This window comes from Macaca mulatta, chromosome 6, assembly GCF_049350105.2.
Source record: "Macaca mulatta isolate MMU2019108-1 chromosome 6, T2T-MMU8v2.0, whole genome shotgun sequence".
NCBI classification, from domain to species: domain Eukaryota; kingdom Metazoa; phylum Chordata; class Mammalia; order Primates; family Cercopithecidae; genus Macaca; species Macaca mulatta.
This window is the reverse complement of record NC_133411.1, coordinates 74,605,276-74,626,521: the sequence shown is the minus strand read 5'-3', so window position 1 is coordinate 74,626,521 and position 21,246 is coordinate 74,605,276. Positions and strand designations below refer to the sequence as shown.

General features: G+C 38.2%; 1 long non-coding RNA gene across 1 annotated transcript; it reads left to right on the top strand.

Moving 5' to 3' along the window:
* Positions 1 to 10,388: 10,388 nt before the first annotated feature.
* On the top strand, positions 10,389 to 14,398 carry LOC144341234 (uncharacterized). Its single transcript, XR_013418107.1, has 3 exons — positions 10,389 to 10,436; positions 13,027 to 13,199; positions 13,960 to 14,398. It is a non-coding gene; the product is annotated as an uncharacterized LOC144341234 (long non-coding RNA).
* The last annotated feature ends 6,848 nt before the right edge of the window (positions 14,399 to 21,246 follow it).

Below are 21,246 nucleotides of genomic sequence, written 5' to 3'. Positions count from 1 at the left end.
ACAGAAACAAAAAAGGATAGAAAATATAAGAAAGAGTGTAATAAACAGGAGTTCAGTGAAAAATATCTAAAATACATGTAATGGAAGTACCAGAAGGATAAGATAAAGGGAAAAGGACACAAACCATATTTAAAGAGATAATTGCTGTTAATTTTCCAAAAAATAGTGAAAATAATGAAGCCGCCTTTTCAAGAAGCTCCAAAAATGTCAAGCAGAATAAGTCAATATAAAATCACAAGACATATAATGGCAAAATTACTAAAAGCAAGCAAGCAAACAAACAATCAGGAAGGAAGGAAGAGAAAGAAAGAAAAATCTTAAAAGCAGCCAAAGGAGCTTCAAAGCAACAATTAGATTAACATCACACTTCTCTACAGAGACAGTCAACAGTCTGTCAAAAGACAATAGAATGATAGAATGATATCCTCAAAATACCTGCAAAATATAAATCTGTAATCAGTAAAAATAATTTCAGAAATGAAACTGAAATATACAAAAAAGAAGATACAAACTTAAATTGTTACTGACAGACACACATTATAAGAAACACTAAAGGAAATAACAATGAAAATGATTCCTGTTGGAAGCTCAAAAATATAGGAAAGAATGAAAAGCAACCAAAGGGCAAATATGTGGAAAAATCTAAATGAATATTGATGTATGAAACAGCGGTAATAATTTCTGGTGTGATTGTAATTAAATGCAGAATTAAAATACATAAAAACAATGGCATAAACGTGGGAATGGAGAGATTAAAGTGTTCTAAGATCTTTTCATTGGCCAGTAAGAGGTAAAGTATTAATGTATGCTAAACCATAATAAATCAGTACATACGTTTCCACCTCTAGGCAAGCAGCAAAACAAAACAAAACAAAAACATTTTAGAAATGTATAATTTTTTATATGTATAATCAGTGGCAGATGTATGGCCACAGCAACATCTATCTTCCCACATGTTTTTTGGCAATGTGATTTTGCCTCTCTCCTAAAAAGAGATGGACTCTATTTTTCTACTCTCCTGAATTTGGGTAGGCTCTGTCACTTCTTTGTGACAAAGTGTATGACAAAGAGTATGACAAAAGTGATGCTGTGTCAATTCCAAGAAATCCATAAACTAGTCTGACAGCTTCTGCTTCTGCCTCATGGAAGCCAGCCTTCATGTAAATGTGGCTACAGTCAGCCCTCTGTATCTGTGGGGTCCACATCCATGGATTCAACAAACTGCAAATCAGAAATATTTGAAAAAAAATCGAAATTGTTGCACCTGTACTGAACAAGTAAAAACTTTTTTTGTTCATTATTCCCAACACAATATAACAACTATTTACACAGCATTTACATGGTATTAGGTATTATAAATAATCTAGAGATTATTTAAAGTATATGATAGGTTGTGCTTAGGATATATCCATATACTACTGTGTCATTTTATAAAAGGGACTTAGGCATCCTTGGATTTTGCTATCTGCAAAGGGTCCTAGAAACAATCCCCAATAGCTACCAAGGGATGACTGTATTTTGAATAACTGTGAAGTGAGAAGAACAAGCCACATGGGGAGACTCTACAAGATGAGTCACAATGTGGAGTGAGTGGAAGGTAGGGAGTGAGAGACTGGCCAAAGAGCACCGTGGCCTGGATATATGAGTATATATATATATAAAGATATATATATGAGAGATATATATATAAAAAGATATATATATGAGATATATATATATATAAAGAAGCCATCTTAGAAGTTCATTCCATAGCCATGCCATGTGGATCAGAAATCACCTGCCCAACCAAATCCTTCCTTGAGTTCCCAACTTACAAAATTATGACCAAACTAAAATAGTTGTTATAAGTTATTAAGTTTTGGGGTGGTTTGTTATGTAACAACAGATAATCAGAACAACCACCAAGCCAGGGGCAGGGTGAGAAATGGAATAATAAAAACTACTCTAATCAATCTAAAACATGGCAAGAAAGATGGAAATAACAAGAATATAATAATATGGTAGATTTAATTCCTAACACAGCAACAATTACATTAAATGAACAGAATGTTTCAATTAAAAGACAAAGGTCAGCAGCTAGAATTTACAAAAAAAAAAAAAAAAAAAGATTACAAGAAATACAAAAAAATCAGCATATAGAAAGATTGAAAGCAAAACAACGGAAAAAATATAACGTCCAAACACTAACCAAAATGAAAATACTGTGACTGCATTAGAAAAGGTAAAATTTAAGGCAAAAGCATTATTAAAGATAAAGAGGGATACTTTATAATGATTAAATATTCCATTCACCAGAAAGAAAAAATTATTTTAAATGTGCGTGCGTACTCAAGACTTACCAGAGCAAAGACTTGGTGGCAACTGCCTCAGAAACCAGTCCTGGGGTAGGAAATCCTGAACTGTAATTGTCAAATTGGGGGAGGCTGTGTGTGGACAAGTCTGAGAGTTAAAAACAATTCCAGAGAGACCCAGTCCTAGGGAAGTTCTCATACTTTTGTGCGTTTTATCTCCCGGAGCTTGACCGGGTTCTCATAGTAAGTATCAAAGGAAAATCCCCCTCACGCTTCTGGTGACGGGAGGAGAAAAGGAACGCTTTGGAAATATGCCAGAAGCACTCTGTTCTTTTTGTTCTTTCTTTCTTTTTTTTTTCTTTTTTGAGACGGAGTCTCACTCTGTCACCCAGGCTGAAGTGCAGTGGCGCGATCTCAGCTCACTGCAACCTCCTGGGTTCACGCCTTTCTGCCTCAGCCTCCCAAGTAGCTGGGACTACAGGCACCCGCCACGACGCCTGGCTAATTTTCTGTATTTTTAGTAGAGACGGGGTTTCACCGTGTTAGCCAGGATGGTCTCGATCTCCTGACCTCGTGATCTGCCCGCCTCGGCCTCCCAAAGTGCTGGGATTACAGGTGTGAGCCACCACGCTGGGCACTCTGTTCTTAACAAGGCCTACTCTCAGGAGAAACTCTAACCAGACTCTAACCTGCTGGGGTTTTATCGGAAGTTAACCTGGGGAAAGGGAAGTGCCTAACTCCAGCCTGCTTTAGCTGTCTTGTCCCACAGTTGGCACTGAGAAGCACTTGTGAAGTTCACAGTCTAGAGGTGCCGGCTCACTCAGTTTGTTCACATATAATAATATAGTCTTAGAATATAGAGCAAAAATATAAAGCACTTCAAGAAGCAGTGGATGCATCCACAATCCAACTGGGAGATTTAAAAATACTTTGAGAGTAAGTAAATTAACTTATCAGTTCATTTAATCTCTTTGGCATCTTCATTCAACAGGTAAGAAGTATGCTAAATGTTTTGCTCTGAGGAGAATACAAAATCTATGAAAGAAATTGTTCCAAGTGATCATTCAAGCCAAAGAAATTAAGGTGAATGCCAAGTTTAATCAGAAATCTTAAGGTTTTTCATCCAACCTCCGCCTAAACTCTATCAACTGAGAGATTTGGGGAGAGGATCAGGAAGGACAAGCTGTCTGGAATCTCATAGAGATAATTTTCCAAATCAACCTGAACTCATGAACTTATGAGACTGTGTCTGTGAAAAGCATTCCTGACATGGACTTAGCAGTGGTAGGCACTATGTTACAATGAGGTAATCAAAAAATCCGAGCTGGATTATCATTCCAGGCACCCATTCCTTAGAACAAATCGGCTGAACTGATTCCTCTGTGGTTCCATTTTCTCATGTACCACATGGCAATGATAATTTACTTCACAATAATCATTTCCCAGCCCACACAAATATTCAATTAATAGCCAAATTGTCCCATTATTCTATCTTCGTCTAATGGAACTGCTATGTAGTGAATATCAACATTGATAACCACTATATGAGAGTTTCGTTGCATTTTGAATCATTTGCTTAATCACACTTGCCGTTCATGATACTTTATCTCTGTTTACCCCATCTGCTCCTTAGTATTGAGAATTATTTTACTATTGACTATGGACCATCAGGAATATGGGTACTTATCATATCTTGGTAAGAGAGTACTCTTTCTTATCTTAACCAAAAAGATAGACATTCAGAAGACTTCAATTTTAGTTATACTTAGTTCCCTTTTTACTTTTCTAGGTACGCATGAACAGTATGGTTCATTTCAAGCATTGTTTTAAGTATTCCAGTACTGGGATGAATACAGACTCCTGGTAGCTAGACAGAGCACTGGCAGGCTATCACTCTCCATCTCCTGCAGGTCTCTAAATAGAGTCTGGACAAATCTGTCCAGTAGCTCCTGCCAAGTCTTTCTACCTTGACTGTTACCATCGCACCATGCTCCTGATTCTTAGCCAACAATACATTTATTTAAGTCTGCTAAATTAAAATCGAGGAACAGGTTTTTTGCATACCTGCCAGATAAACAGCAAGGGTTACTCACTAAAGCACAGTCAGAGGAAATCTTCCTACAAAATACCTGCCAAGGGGATGTAGAACCTGTTTAGGTACAATAGCTCCTCTAACAGGGAGGCTGAACTCTTGCCTCTAAATTTTCTGGTAACTAAGCTGTCTAGAATGCTTTTTATAAAGCAAATTTACCTTTTCTTCAGTTCCTAACCACAGTCTTCTGGGAAAATGTAACTGCTTTGCTCAGTTTGGTTGATCTTTACTCAAAAGTCAGCCTTATCACCTTAGAGGAACAAAGTGTCTGTTTCACTCTAGTAAGTAGGATGCGTCTCCCCTGGTGATAGTTAATGCTCTTCACTATGCTGGGTCTTGTCTTTGATCTGCTGACACAATTGATGTTGAATTTCTATTGGTTCTGATGCATCTTGTTTTGAGATTTCTCTAGCATGGCTTTGTTTAATTCTCTCTTCCTTGTCATTCTGTGCCTAGCCTTTGAACCCCCTGAAGGACTTAGTTTCCACCCCCATCTCTTTTTCTCTTTTACAAATTATTTTTTAAAGCTGATTTAGCAAGATCTTCCTGTAGTGTTTTAGAAATAATGTGTGGTAGAAGGAGAAGCCACACAGGTGGAGAAGCAGTGGTACATTCACAACTTAGTTGTTTTCAAATGTGTATCATGTCTTCAGGGAGTCTGTGAAGTGCTTCTGTTTAAGGAAGTTGGTGTGTTTTCCCCTCCTCAAGAAAGAGCGAACTAAACAGTCATTTAATGTTGTGGTTCTATTTTGCTGCCTTAATTGTAGCTCCCTGAGATTCAAAGCAGTCTGCTATCAATGCGTGGTGCTACCAAAATTTTATGAGTTCAGCATGATAAAGTAATGCCTTAACTTTGAACACTACTCTAATGTTTAAAACCGACGTTTGAGTTTGCATGATCTTCAATGCAACCCTGCATATTGGCAGGACAGGAGTAGACATGGAAACACTAATAACCTAGAGAATCAGTAAGAGTTTTTCTAAGAGGCCAAGCTTTTCTCCTTTTCCCTCCTTTAACAGAAATGGATAATAAACTGTCACCTTAGCCTAAAAGAATCTAAGGTCAACTGAAATAAAGTAGCCAAAGTGAAAAAAATGCCTGCCTGGAACGCTGAACACTGTCTTCAGTTTATCAGGTACCCTTCCCTAATGGAGAGCAGAAAGGTGAGCCACTTATCTCCCTTGCTGCAGCAAAAATAATAATAATAATAATAATGAGGAAAAGGCTATAGTTAGATGCACATTGAAGGGTAATTAACTAAGTGATTATCATTAAGGTTAATGGACTTCCCTAGGCTAAGTTCCCTTTCACCTTATACCATTGGAAATAGATTGTTTGGGTCAGTGAAGCTATTCTGAGGTCTCTGAAAAGATACAGGCATACCTTGTTTTATTGTGCTTCATTTTCATTTTATTGTACTTTGCAGATATCGCTTTTTTTTTTTTTTTTTAACAAATTGAAGGTTTGTGGCAACCTTGCATCTAGCTGTTGGCACTATTTTTCCAACAGCATGTGCTCACTTCATGTCTGTGTCACATTTTGGTAGTTCTTGGCATATTTCACATTTTTACATTGTTATTATATGTGTTATGCTGATCTATGATCAGGGACATTTGATTTTACTGTTATAATACTTTTGGAGTGCCTTCAACCAAGCGCCAAAGATAGTGAACTAACTTAATTGATAAATTCTGTGTATGCTTCCCTGTCTCTCTCCTGTTTCCCCATCTCTCCCCCTTTCTTCAAGTCTCCCTATTCTCTGAGATACATTATTAAAATTAGGACAGTTAATAACCCTACAAGTGGTAACAACCCTACAAGTGGCCTCTAAGTGTTCAAGTGAAAGGAAGAGTCATATATCTGTCACTTTAAATCAAAAGCTAGAAACAATGAAGCTTGATGAGGAAGGCATGTGGCAAGCTGGGCTAGGCCAAAAACTAGGCCTCCGTGCCAGTTAGCCAAGTTGTGAATGCAAAGGAAAAGTTCGTGAATGAAGTCAAAAGCGAACACATGCGATATAAGAAAGTGAAACAGGCTTATTGCTGAGATGGAGAAAGTTTGAGTACTCTGGAAACCTGATCAAACCAACCACAATATTCTATTAAGCCAAAGCCTAACCCAAGCAAGGTCCTAACACTCTTCAGTTCAATGAAGGCTGAGAGAGGTGAGGAAACTGCAGAGGAAAAGTTGGAAGCTAGCTGAGCTTGGTTCAAGGGATTTAAGGAAAGAAGCTGTGGCCACAACATAAAAGTGCAAGGTAAAGCAACAAGGGCTGATGTAGAAGGTACAGCAAGTTATCCAGAAGATCTAGCTGAGATCATTGATGAAGGTGGCTACCGCTAAACACATTTTCAGTATAAATGAAATAACCTTTTAATGGAAGAAGATGCCATCGAAAATTTTCATTGCTAGAGAGAAGTAAATGCCTGGCTTCAAAGGACAGGCTTACTCTCCTGTTAAGAGAGTAATGCAGCTGGTGACATTAAGTTGAAGCCAATTTACCATTCTGAAAATCCATTCTGAAAATTGTAGGGCCCTTAAGAATTATGCTGAATCTACTCTGCCTGTGCCCTATAAATGGAACAACAGGGCCTGGATGACAGCACATCTGTTTACAGCATGGTTTACTGACTATTTTAAGTCCATGTTGAGCCTAGTACTCAGAAAAAAAGATTTCTTTCAAAATATTACTTCTCATTGACGATGCACCTGGTCACCCAAGAGCCCTGATGGAGATGTACAAAGCGACTAATGTTTTTTTCAAGCCTGCCAACATAGCAACCGTTCTGTAGCCCAGTTGAAAGGAGAAATTTCAACTTTCAAGTCTTATTACTTAAGAAATAGATTTTGTAAGGTTATAGCTTCCACAGGTAGTGATCCCACTGATGAATCTTGGCAAAGTACATTGAAAACCTTTTGGAAAGGATTCACAGTTCTAGATGTCATGAAGAACATGCATGATTCATGGGAGGAGGTCAAAATATCAACACTAATAGGAGTTATAGGAGTGAGGAAGAAGTTGATTTCTATCCTTGTGGATGACTGTGAGGAGCCCAAGACCAGTGGAGGAAGTAACTGCAGATGCAGTGGAAATAGCAAGAGAACTAGAATGAGAAGAGGATCCTGAAGATGTGACTGAATTGCTGCAATCTCATGACCAAACTTCAATAGAAGATGAAGAGTTGCTTCTTATGGATGAGCAAAGAAAATGGTGTCTTGAGATGGAATCTACTCCTGGTGAAGATGCTGTGCACATTGTTGAGATGACAACAAAGGATTCAGAATATTATCTAAACTTAGTTGAAAAAGCAGTGGCAGGGTTTGAAGAGATTGACTCCAGTTTTGAAAAAATTCTGTTGTGGGTAAAATGTTATCAAACAGCATCACATACTACTGAAAAATATTTCATGGAAAGAAGAGCCAACTGGTGTGGCAAATTTTATTGTCTTCTTATTTTAAGAAATTGGCACAGCTATGCCAATCTTCAGCAACCACCAACCTGATCAGTCAGCAGCCATCAACATAGAGACAAGACCCTGCACTAGCAAAAAGATTATGTGATTCACTGAAGGCTCAGATTGTTAGCATTTTTTAATCAATGAAGTATTTTAAATTAAGGTGTAAATATATATTTTTGGACATAATGCTATTGCACACTTAATAAACTACAATATAATGTAAACATAATTTTTATATGCACTGGGAAACAAAAATATTCATGTGACTCACTTTATTGTGGTGGTCTGGAACCAAACATGCCTATCTCTGGGATATGCCTGTACAATCCCGTAGCCCACCTTTGGCATGGCTTAACACATAAGTTAGCAACAGCTTCTAAGTTACTCAGGGATAGAGTCTATTTCCTGGATCAGAATATGAAAATCAAGCACTAAGGAGAGTTGATCAATGAGCCAAGTAGATAGTCTGAAAGGGACTACTACATGTGGCGTAAATAAGACCACAGCTTCTGGGAACAGCAGGTAGAGAAATGGAGCCAGTGACAGGGGAGAAAGCAACTCATGAAGGTGCCATGAAAAATCACCTGTCTACTAAAATTACAGCAAAACAGCATGCTGGTGAATTTAAGGAAGGTTTTTATGCAAATGGGGATACACTTTGCGTTTTTTTTCTTTTTGCACCTGCTGTCAGTAGGCATTAGACCATAAACATCAGCAAACATTGATTAAGCATATTGCCTTGATGAAACTTTAGGCAAAAGAATAAAGTGGTTCAGCAGCTCCAAAGCCCAGAAGACAGATTACTCTTGGTATGGCAATTAGAATGGGGAAAATTGCTGCACCTTCTTTGAAAAAGCACTCCGAGCTTGGGTTCTATAGACAATCTAATAATAGTTGATAGGACTTTAGAGAAAGCACTAGCATTCCCATTATGGTTTTGTAATTTTTTAAAAAGTACTTCAGGTATACAAAGTGCTGCATGACCAAAACTATAAAGTTCAGTCTATTTCTAAGATATACTTCAGACTAGGTGTTTAAACTAGTTTGCTTCAAAAAATATGTGGTATATTAAATGAAATGAGAAGGACTTTAGGGACCCAGCGTTACTGCACTTCCTGCAGTAATGTCCATCCTGAGCTAGGTTTTCTGCCAGTTTACCTCCAGCAGATCAATAACATGAATGTTTCACAAGCAACTTTAAAATGCATTCGTCATGTTGGGATTCATTTCTTCAGTGTTCTTGCTGCTTCTTTGAAGCATGCAGCTGCAGCTGGGCTATGAGCACGAAATAACCTTCTTGGTTGGGATGACCTGTATATGTTATACAGCAGTACTGTCCATGAACTCCAGGAAATTCTAGTTTAAACATACTAAGCTGAATATGAATGTGAATAAAGCAAAGGTTGTGTAAATTTTCATATGCGTGTATTTTGTGCACTTAACCAAAAATGTATATGTTTATACTTAGGTTTTGTATTGTCTCTTTCTTCAAAGTGGAGGGAAAATAAAATTCATGTTTATTGTTCATTTATTATGTATTAGGCTCCATGCTGGGTGCTCTATATTGTCCTAGTCAGAGAGGCCTGGTGCTGGGCGTGTGGCCTCTGAAGTCAGGCTGCCTGTGTTCAAATACTAGCTTTGCCATGACTAGCTGTGTAACATGGGGCAAGTACTTCACCTCTCTAAGCTTCTGTTTTCTCTTGTGTGAAATATGGAGGCTAACTGAAATTACTTCATAGGGTTATTGGGATGATTCAATGAGATAAGGCATGTAAAGTGCTTTATATAGGGCCTGGTTTATGATAACGTTCAATAAAAGAGATACTATAGCATAGTATACTATAGTATATATAAATTATAGTATAAACTATACTATATATGACTATATATACTATATATAAATTATAGTATAAACTATACTATATATGACTATATATACTATATATAAATTATAGTATAAACTATACTATATATACTATAGTATAGTATACTATAGTATCTCATTTATTGCGAATACTATAGTATCTCATTTGGTATGAGAACAATCCTTGGGGATCCAGAGCATTAGCCCCATTTTTATAGATGTAAGAACAGAGGCTAAGGAAAATGAATGAACTTCCCCCCTAATTTCAAAACTAGTAATGATCTCATCTATGAAAAAATCTATGTGAATTTTCAAATAAGTGAACAACTATATTCATTAGGGAAATGCTAGCTGCTACACAAATAAACCTCAAATTTTGAGATGCTCAAATACAACAAAAGTTTATTTCTCCTATGGAATATTTCTAGGTGGTTTCCTAGTTGGTGAATGGCTCTCCTTGCCATGACTCAGACATCCAGCTTTCTTCCATCTGGGAGTTCTGCTATCCCCTAAGGCCTTGATGTCACTTATATCCAGCCAGCATAATGGGAAAGGGAGTGTTGAAAAGAAATAATGACTTCTTAAAAGCTGTGGCTTACTGTGACACATGTCACTTCCACTGACATTCCATTGGTAAGTACTAGTCATATGGCCACACCTAGATGCAGAAGGTGCTGGGAGACACAGTTCCTGGACAGACAGCTGCTTCCCAGTGACAAATCTACTTTATGTAAGGGGAAATGTCAACACAAGATAAGGTTCATTCGCTGGTGACAGTGGGTCGAATTAGCATCTTTAAACATGATGGACATTATTCAATTTGGTGGCTTTTATTTTCCTTCTTACTTCGTAAAATTTATCTAAATTAAAACTTCTTCATCCTTCTACCTATTATTGTCTTTATTCCTTGCCAAAGGAACTTCAGATCCATCTATTTCAGGGCCCTAAACAGCTATCTCATGGACCACAGTAATGGTGCTATGCTAAGGCTGATGGAGAAAAGAGCAAGAATAATCGAGCCAATTCCATTTATAGCCTGAAGCTCTGGTTTTGTTATGTGTGTGCTTTTCTGGGCTTCAAATGTTGATAAGGGCCATCAAATGAGTTCATCTTTTTTTAAAAAAATCAAAGACTTGTGCTGATTGTGAACTAGAGGGGTTTTGCATTCAATAGCTAATATCAACCCACAGAAGAACATACTAAATGCCTGGAAGTGGAGTTCAGTTAAATGAATAATTAAAGAAGACCACACACCTAATCAATGCCCCCTGTTGCAGATATCTACTGCTGCATAAGAAACCACCTCAAAACAAAAGCTTTAAACAAAAACCATTTCCTTATTCTCATGATTCACTGGGTTGCCTGAGCTCATCTGGGCAGTTCTTCTGTTCCACATGTTGTCAACTGAGACTGTGGGCATCTGGGGGCTCAACAGGACCACATTGTCCAAGTTGGCTCTCTCATATGCCTGGGGCCTTGGTGGAGATGGTTGGACAAGGCCTCTCCCTTTCCATATGGCCTTTTCATGAGGTCTTTCCATGTGGTGTCTCCAGAAGTGTAGCTACTCTTCTAACACGGAAGCTCAGAATTTCCAAAAGCACAGAAGTGGAAGCTTCCAGGTCTTCTCAAGACTTAGTTCCAGGACCAGCACTAGATTCTGCCAAGTTCTGTTGGTTAAAGAGAGTCACAGGTCCAGTCCAGGTTCAATGCGAGAGAGAAGAGAAAAGGATACATACTAAGACATGTGGCCCACTTGGCACCATCTAGCAGACTAGTTACTACACTTCTAACTCAACAATGAGAATAAGCACCATGCTCCATTCCAGGTCTAGTGAACTCAGGATGACCTGAGAAGAAATTTGATGTACTTAGCCTCTCATTTGTTTCCTTTCAGTTTACTTTTTTTCTAAGAGTCAGGTTTACAGGGGAACATTGTGACTCCATAGTCACAATTCTCAGGGTGAGAAAAGGCAGAAGGTAGTCATCTGAGATTCTAATAAAAAAGCCTAATTCCATTTATTTAGAGATGGTTCTCTCACTGTTCTACTGTTAGATAACCACAGAGTTGGCATTAAGAGGGCAGAATCAAGTAGAACAAGAGGATGATGGGTAATAGACAATTAAACAATCCCATAACAAATGCAATGGCAACTGTGACCAGTGCCATGGAGAAATGTCAGAGGCTGGGAGAATAGTAGGGAGCTCCTGTGCTCATCTAGATGAAAGTTGATGAGTGTTGGACCTGAAGGAATGGCAGTGACCTTTCAGAAAAAGAAATGTATTTTAGAAACATAAAGTATATGTAATCCAAAGCATTTGATGACCAGAGGCATTAGAAGGGAGAGAGAATAACTGAGTTTAGGGGCTTGAGTGACTGGATGAATGAGGAAACAATCAGATATCAAGAAAGAAAAGAGAGGAGGAGGAATACATTGGGGGTAAATGATGGAGGGTTTGCTTTTGGACACACAGTTTGAGGTGTTTGTAGGAGATCTAGTAAAGCTGTACAGTGGGCAATTGAAAACATGTCTCTGTGGTGGACATTTGTTTTTTTTTCCTTTCCTTTCCATTCTTTGCTTTCCCTTTCTCTCTCACTTATTTCTATTGCCCAATGTCATCTGCTTTGGATAGGTGGAAAATTCCCCACTGAATGCATCCGGATGAGGGACAGCCCATATCCCAATATAAAGTCTTAAAAGGTTAGATTTTTGTTTTCCTAGCCCCCTTGCAGCTAGGATATGTACACATGATCTACATTTGGCCAATCAGATGCACCCATCTGAGAGTCTGAATTAGGAGCAAGTTGCTCAAAGAAGCAAGTTCAGTGGAGAATTCATTCTGGAGGTGGCAACAACACCCATTTCCCAAGGAGCAACACTGGCAGAACAAGCTGCAGCGTCCAGTGTCTGGGGCAGATGGGACCCCCCTGGACAAATGCTGTGGCTTAGCTTTGCCCCCTTTCTTCCAGCCTATTTTCCATGTCTTGTTCTTCAGTTTTTCTAACAACTCTGGGAGCTACACAACATCTCTTTGATAATTTACTTTAGTGCTTGAGTTAGCCTCTGCGGCTTGCAGCTTAGGTCCCTGGCCAGCTCAGATACTCTAAAACCTGGAGGAGGGACAGGGGATTCATCAGAGGAAAGATGAAGCTTACAGGCATAGGGGAATGAGATTGTCCAGGGGGAGAGAGTGGAAGTGAGAAAAGAAATGGGCTGCGGCTGGGAGCCTGAGGCACAGCCACATGGAAAGCATAAGGGAAGCAGAACACCAACACAGTATCTCTGAGGACAGTCACTTAAAGGATTTTCTTCCTCTTCCAGGTCAAAAGAGTGAAATCATCCAGAGTAGAGTGAATTCGGGTTTCCGAGTGACTGTTTGGGATCAGAGTTCTACCAATATGAGCAATCTGCTGGCATGACAGGTCAGAGAAGCCATGAAGGACATGGAGGGAAGTAGATGGAACTGGAAGCAGGAGGCCAACCCCAGCAGTCAGGCAAGTACCATCCAGAGAACAGGAAATGTAAAAGGATCGGGTATAGCTGGAACACCTAGGCAGAGGGACTTTGGAAGTTCACAGTTAGGGAGTATAGCACTGCCAAGAAGAATGCACCAAGATATGTGCTGCTCCCAGGGCAGAGGCTCTTTGCTAGCCTGTCCTTTCACACTTTTCACTACCTGCCTGGGAGTGCCTAGGCCAGGCCTTGCAGGTTTAAAAATAAGAACTCCATGGGGCATGGAATTTATAATTGAAGCTGAGCAGAATCGCTAGGCCTCCTGGGAAGTTCTTGTTCCAGGCAACACAGATGACTGGGTAGTTTAAGTTATAAAAATATTTTATCCAAATTAGAACCAAACAATACATAATTTATATGTGGTTGTGAATTCATCCTTGCTGTGAATATCTGCTAAGGTTAGGGTGCTATTGGTCAGTGTCTCACAGTTCCCTGAGATTCGCTGCAGTCACTACCTCTCACATCTAATTGGTACTCTGTCATACTCACTGCCCTGAGCTTTAATTGTCCAAGTCTTTTCAATTAGGCTGAAGCATCTCATAGCATTTAATACCTCTTTTATCCTTCCCCAGAATGGCCAGCAAAGCACAAGCATATATAAGTATTCAGTAAGTACTTGACCTAGATGACTTATATATATAAAAACCAACACTAAGCTTTTATGGCTAAAATTTCAAACTAATCCCTATTATAGGTCTTGGTATATTTCTTTTACCATTGCTTTTTCTTTTCTTGTTCTAGTGATGCTCAGAAAAACATGACACTGAAATTTGAGGACTTAACGGAGTTTGGTGCCTTCACTTAGCTGATGTCTATGAAGCCTGACCAGTCTACTTCTAGTCTATAAGATCATGTGGAAGCTTCAGTGACAAACTCCTACTTCGCTAATAATTTTACAATCCTGTTACCCATTGCAATTGCTTAAATGGTATTTTAATTAGCTGCTTTAAATGACTTTGCTTTTTTACAAAAAGCAGTGTGTGCTTTAGTTTAAAATATGGGTCACTGGTGTTTCTTTCTAGAAGATGGCTGTGTTTAATACCAGGGAAAATTGAGGATGTATTTAGAGAGGTTTTAATTTCTGTAACTCAGGTTGATTCCTGGAATGTGAATGTTTCCATACTTTTGTGGATGCAGCAAATTTATATAAAGCGTTATTAAATTTGTTCTGGTTTTTAAATACTGTTAATTCTTTCATGGGCTTTCCACACTGCCAGTTTTTTTTTTTTTAAATGGTACCTGCAACAAGTAATCAGCTGTGTTTATGTTTGTATACTGTTTTAGAAAGGAGGATTGACCCAGAACATTATGTGTTAGGAAAAATAAAAAGACACCACTAGGGATACAGATTTGCTTTCCCTGTATGCAATGCTTCTGCCAAAACTACCATCTGTGAACTTACAGAATGCCTTATCCACCATCATGGTATTCCACACAGCATTGCTTCTGATCCAGGAAATTACTTCACAGCAAATCAAATGTGGCAGTGGGCCCATGCTCATGGAATTCACTGGTCTTACCATGTCTCCCATCATTCTTAAGAAGCTGGCTTGCTGGAACAGTGGTATGGCCTTTTGAAGACTCTGTTACAGGTAGGCCTTACAGCTTCATGCCATCTAGGTGGAAATACCTTGCAGTTTCCAATATATAGTACTACTGGGTATATAGTACTCACAGCCAAGATTCGTGGGTCCAGGAATCAAGGGATGGTAATGGAGTGGCATCATTATTACTCCTGGTGACCCACTAGCAAAATGTTTTCTGTCCCTGTGACCTTATGCTCTGCTAGCCTAGAGGTTTTAGTTCAACCAGGATCATAGTAATGATTCTGCCATGCAGCCATTTTGGGCTCCTCATGCCTCTAAATCAACAGACAATGAAGGGTGTTGCTGCACTGGCTAGGGTGGTTGATTCGGACTACCGGGGAGAAATAAGACTGCTATCCCACGATGGAGGTAATGAAGATTACATCTTGAATATAGGAGTTCCCTTAAGGCATCTCTTGGTATTACAAGATTAAAGTCAACAGAAAAACTACTATAATCCAATCTGGGCTGGGCTACGAATGACCCAGACTCTTCAGGAATGAAGGATTTGGATGTCATCCCCAACCCCCTGTTTTCAGGTAAAGAACTATAACAGGCTAAGGTGCTTGATGAGAACAAAGGGAACATGGAATAGGTAGTGGAAGTAGGCAGTTATAAATACCAGCTACAACCACATGACCCGTTACAGAAATAAGGACTGTCATTCTCGTGAGCATTTCTTCCTTATTTTGTTATATGTGTATGTGTGTATCAAACATCTTTGTTTTCTTCCTACTCTTATCCCTTTATCACCTAACATAAGATATATATCATAGTATTTAGCTTGTCTTTATCAAAGTTTTTAAGTTCTGAGATATCAAGAAGAGGAATAGGCAACACGCAGGGACTTTGAATCCTCTTCTGGGGAAAGGAGTAGTACATTTTCACTTATATGTAAGATAGTTGTATCTCACACCTATAATCCCAGCACTGTGGGAGGTCAAGGCAGGAGGATCACCTGAGGTCAGGAGTTTAAGACTAGCCTGGCCAACATGGTGAAACCCTGCCTTTACTAAAAATACCAAAAAACATTAGCCAGGTGTGGTGGTGGGCACCTGTAATCCCAGCCACTTGGGAGGCTGAGGCAGGAGAATCACTTCAACTGTTTGGTGGAGGTTGCAGTGAGCCGAGATCGTGTCAGTGCACTCCAGCCTGGGCAACACAGTGAGACTCCATCTCAAAAAACAAACAAAAAAAGAGATAGTTGTATCATGTTAGGTGGAAATCTGACTCTGTTATTGTCTTTATTTTTATGATTAAGTATGGTTTAAGAAGATGCATATGGGTGCCAAGTTGACAAGGGACAGAGTTGTGATGCTTAATTTCATCTGTCAACTTGACTGTGCCTTGGTGCCTAAATATGTGATCAAACATTATTCTGGATGTTTGGGCGAGAGTGTTTTGGGATGAGATTAACATTTAAATTGGATAACTTTGAGTAAATCAGATTTCCCTGCCTTACGTGGATGGGCCTCATCCCATCAGTTTTAGACCTGAATAGAACAAAAGCCCGACCTCCCTGAGGAAAGAGACTTCTGAAACAGATGGCCTTCAGACTTGAACTGCAACATCAGCTCCTCCCTGGGTCTCCAACCGGACAGCCTACTTTAAAGATTTTGGACTTACCAGCCTCTGTAATTGAATAAGCCAATTTCTTAAAGAAAATGTCTTTGTATATATTCATTTGCACATCCTATAGGCCTGTTTCTCTGGAGAACCCTGAATAATACATGAGATGGTTGGATTATTTGTTGATGACTACCATGAGTGTTTTGGTTAGAATGGGCACAGGCCGACTTGTGGTCCTGAAAACATGGCAAACTGAGTTAACCGGCCCCCATTCCTAAAACACATACATAGAAATAATACATAAATTACAACATAAAAAGTGAATACAATGCTGAACTTAAAATAAATCTCTAGCTGCAAGAAACAATGAGGAAATTTGCCATGATGAAAATGTTCTGTATCCTAATTACATAAATTTGTATGTATTAAAATTCATAGAACTCTAACCTCAAACATGCCAACTTTACTATATGTTAGGGGTTTATTTGTGTTTTTTAAGGAAATCATGAGGAACAGAAGCCAGAGTGTTATACTTGTGAGTGGACATGGTGGAAAATCAAACCTGGATAGGGCACTATTCCTAGGGGTCATAATAGAGAACAGGAAATGTGTCCTTGTGCTCCTCAAAGTAAAATCATGAAAATGAGATTTCAGCCAAAATTGGAATCCTGGAAGAGTTGCCTCCTTGATGAAAAGGTGTCCCAACAAACTTCAAACTTCTTGCCACAGGCTCAGAAAAGTAAATGGTAAGGCACAGGATGCTTATCTCTATTACGGGGTCTGAATAGAGAAATAAAAGTCTACAGTTTAAAAAGAAAAAATCCAAATCCCAAGCCTATACCATGTACCAACATGCAGGGCAAATTTTCATTGCTCACAGGTGCAGGAGTTATTAAGCCAAGAAAGTAATGTAAACATTGATTCCAGAGCAGTGAATCCCTGAGGTATCTGAAAAAAAGCAAAATTAAACCTTCTCTAGTGAGATATGTCCAAAACCCAGGGACACACTAAAATACTATAGGAAGAAAAATCAAACCTTCACTGAAGATGAGCTCACAAACAAAAATAATATGCCACTAAAGGAAATGACACACCATAACAAGAGCCAGCAGATACAAAAAGGTTAACTACCATAAAAACTCAAGGTGATGAATCAATTTAAAAACATTCAAAATGGGCAATGGAGGTGGAAAATAGATGCCATAATGAGCAAAGAACAAACAGATTTTAAAATTTAATTTAAAAGTTTCCAGAAATAAAAAAATAGAACTGAATAAATAATTCCATTGATGGACTAAATATTAGATTACACATAATTTTAAAGGAATGGATTAACTAAAACATGCTTCAGAGAAAATTACCCAGAATGCAGCGCAGAGAGATAAAATTATAAAAAAATGAAAACTAGCGATTGAAGATACAAAGTATAGAATGAAGTTCACTTATGTCTAATAGAAGTTTCAGAATGAGGGTCTAGAGCAGAGGTTGTCAAACTTTTTCTGTAAAGAAATAAGCAGTAAATATTTTAGGCTTCATGGGCCATATAATCTGTCAAACTATTCAAGTCTGCAGTTGTAGCGCAAAAGCAGCCATAAACATTATATGAATAAATGTGTGTGGCTACGTTCCAGGAAAATTTTATTTGCAAAAACAAGTAGTGGACGAGTTTGGCCAGTGGGTCATAGTTTACTGACCCCTGGTCCAGAGAAAACGAGTGACAAGCAATATTTAAGAAAATGGTAGAGAATTTTCCTGAATTTTACATGCTTGATCTTTAGGTTAAAGAAGCATACCAAGCCCCAAGCAAGGTAAATGTAAATAAATCCACACTGAGTCATATTGTAGCAAAACTTCGGCATGCAAAGATCAAGAGAAAAATTTTATAAACAACCAGAGAAGACAGAGTATCTATAGAGGGATGTAAAAACAACAACAACAACAACAACAATAGAATCAAATCTTCACAGAAAATAAAAGGCAACTTACAATTTTATGCCCTGCAAAGTTATTATTCAAGAATAAGGCCAAAATAAAGACATTTTGAGACAAATACTGAAAGAGTTTACAAACCACATACCCTCAACTGAAAGAACTAGTATAAAGCGTAATTCAGAAAAAAAAGGAAATTTAACCAAGAAGGAAGAAGTTGGGTGCAATGTTGAGTAAAGAGGCCTCTTTTCTGTGGGTAAATTCAATATGCTTTAATAATAATTTCTGATGTTGAAGGTTTTGAAAATAAGATGGAACTAAAACACTAGGTAACAATAATTTAGATTTTGTTGTTAGCTGTACATGTTAAAATTTTTAAAGAAAAATCTCACAAAAATAGAAATGAAAGGTGTAACTTCCAAACTAGTAAAAGGATTAAAAGTTGATTTTTTAAAAAGTTTAAACCTAATAGAAGTCAGAAAAGGAAACGAAAGAGAAATACAAACAATGATACATGGAAAATACAACATAAAAGGCAGAATAAATTCAAATACCTCAGAAACTGCATCAAATGTAGATGAATTCAACGTCTTTAAAAGACGGGGCTCTGGTGTTTAGTGTAGTTTTTTTTTTTAAACTAAACTAAATCAAATTATAAGCTATTTAAAAGAGTCACATCTGAAACACAGAATGTTTGTTTTTTTTATTATACTTATGTTCTAGGGTACATGTGCACAACCTGCAGGTTTGTTATATAAGTATACATGAGCCATGTTGGTGTGCTGCACCCATTAACTTGTCATTTACATTAGGTACATCTCCTAATGCTATCCCTCACCCCTCCCCACCGCCCACAACAGACCCTGGTGTGTGATGCTCCCCTTCCTGTGTCCAAGTGTTCTCATTGTTGAATTCCCACCTATGAGTGAGAACATGTGGTGTTTGGTTTTCTGTTCTTGTGATAGTCTGCTGAGAATGATGGTTTCCAGCTACATCCACATCCCTACAAAGGACATGAACTCATCCTTTTTTATGGCTGCATAGTATTCCATGGTGTATATGTGCCACATTTTCTTAATCCAGTCTGTCATTGATGGACATTTGGGTTGGTTCCAAGTCTTTGCTATTGTGAATAGTGCCGCAATAAACATACGTGTGCATGTGTCTTTATAGCAGCATGATTTATAAGCCTTTGGGTATATACCCATAATGGGATGGCTGGGTCAAATGGTATTTCTAGTTCTAGATCCTTGAGGAATCGCCACACTGTCTTCCACAATGGCTGAACTGGTTTACAGTCCCACCAACAGTGTAAAAGCGTTCCTATTTCTCCACATCCTCTCCAGCACCTGTTGTTTCCTGACTTTTTAATGATTGCCATTCTAACTGGTGTGAGATGGTATCTCATTGTGGTTTTGATTTGCATTTCTCTGATGGCCAGTGATGATGAGCATTTTGTCATGTGTCTGTTGGCCGCATAAATGTCTTCTTTTGAGAAGTGTCTATTCATATCTTTTGCCCACTTTTTGATGGGATTTTTTTTTTTCTTGTAAATTTGTTTGAGTTCTTTGTAGGTTCTTGATATTAGCCCTTTTTCAGATGAGTAGATTGCAAAAATGTTCTCTCATTCTGTAGGTTGCCTATTCACTCTGATAGTAGTTTCTTTTGCTGTGCAGAAGCTCTTTAGTTTAATTAGATCCCATTTGTCAATTTTGGCTTTTGTTGCCATTGCTCTTGGTGTTTTAGACATGAAGTCCTTACCCATGCAATATCCTGAATGGTATTACCTAGGTTTTCTTCTAGAGTTTTTATGGTTTCATGTCTAACATTTAAGTCTCTAATCCATCTTGAATTAATTTTTGTATAAGGTGTAAGGAAGGGATCCCGTTTCAGCTTTCTACTTATGGCTAGCCAGTTTTCCCAGCACCATTTATTAAATAGGGAATCCTTTCCCCATTTCTTGTTTTTGTGAGGTTTGTCAAAGATCAGATGTTTGTAGATGCGTGGTATTATTTCTGAGGGCTGTGTTCTGTTCTATTGGTCTATATTACTGTTTTGGTACCAGTACCATGCTGTTTTGGTTACTGTAGCCTTGTAGTATAGTTTGAAGTCAGGTAGCATGATGCCTCCAGCTTTGTTCTTTTGACTTAGGATTGTCTTGGCAATGTGGGCTCTTTTTTGGTTCCATATGAACTTTAAAGTAGTTTTTTCCAACTTGCAACACAGAATGCTTAAACATAAGGAGATAGCAGTGATATTATAAGGGAATAATAAAAGAGATTTGTAATAATATTGCCAGAAAAAAATAAACTTTAAGGCAATAACTAGGCATAAAACAGGCCATTATGCTCTGATAATTGGAAGAAATTAACCAAAAAAATTTTTAAAAAAATTTTGGATTTGTATGTATCTAACTAAATAGTCTCAATATATATAAAGCACATTTAGACAGAATTATCAGAAAATGGGAAGAGCTAATTATTTCAGAAAGACTTTACCAGTTGGTAGCATCTTTGTGAGACCACTATTTGTCAAGAGTTTAATTTTTTTCATTCAAAAAGGGTTCTGGAAATCTGATTAATGACACACAATAAAGGATAAAATGCAGCAAATACTTGTTTGTCTTGTGCACCATTGTACCCTCAATACCTAAAACAGGGCCAAGTCCATTGGCTCTGTTTATTATTACATATAATAATTAATGTATAATTAATTACTATGTATATTAATGAGCTGTTGAATACTATGATGTGGTGGAGGGTGAGAGACAGTGAAATAGAGAGCTGGGGAAGCCAGCAAGTCAGCGGTTGAGGGTGATGGGCTGAATACTGAATGTGTCTCTCAAACCAAACCCTGGGGGCAGAGTTGGTGGAGGAGTAACTGTGTACAATATGACTCACAATCTTTGAAACAAGGAGCGCTAGAGGTACTTTCAAGGACCCTG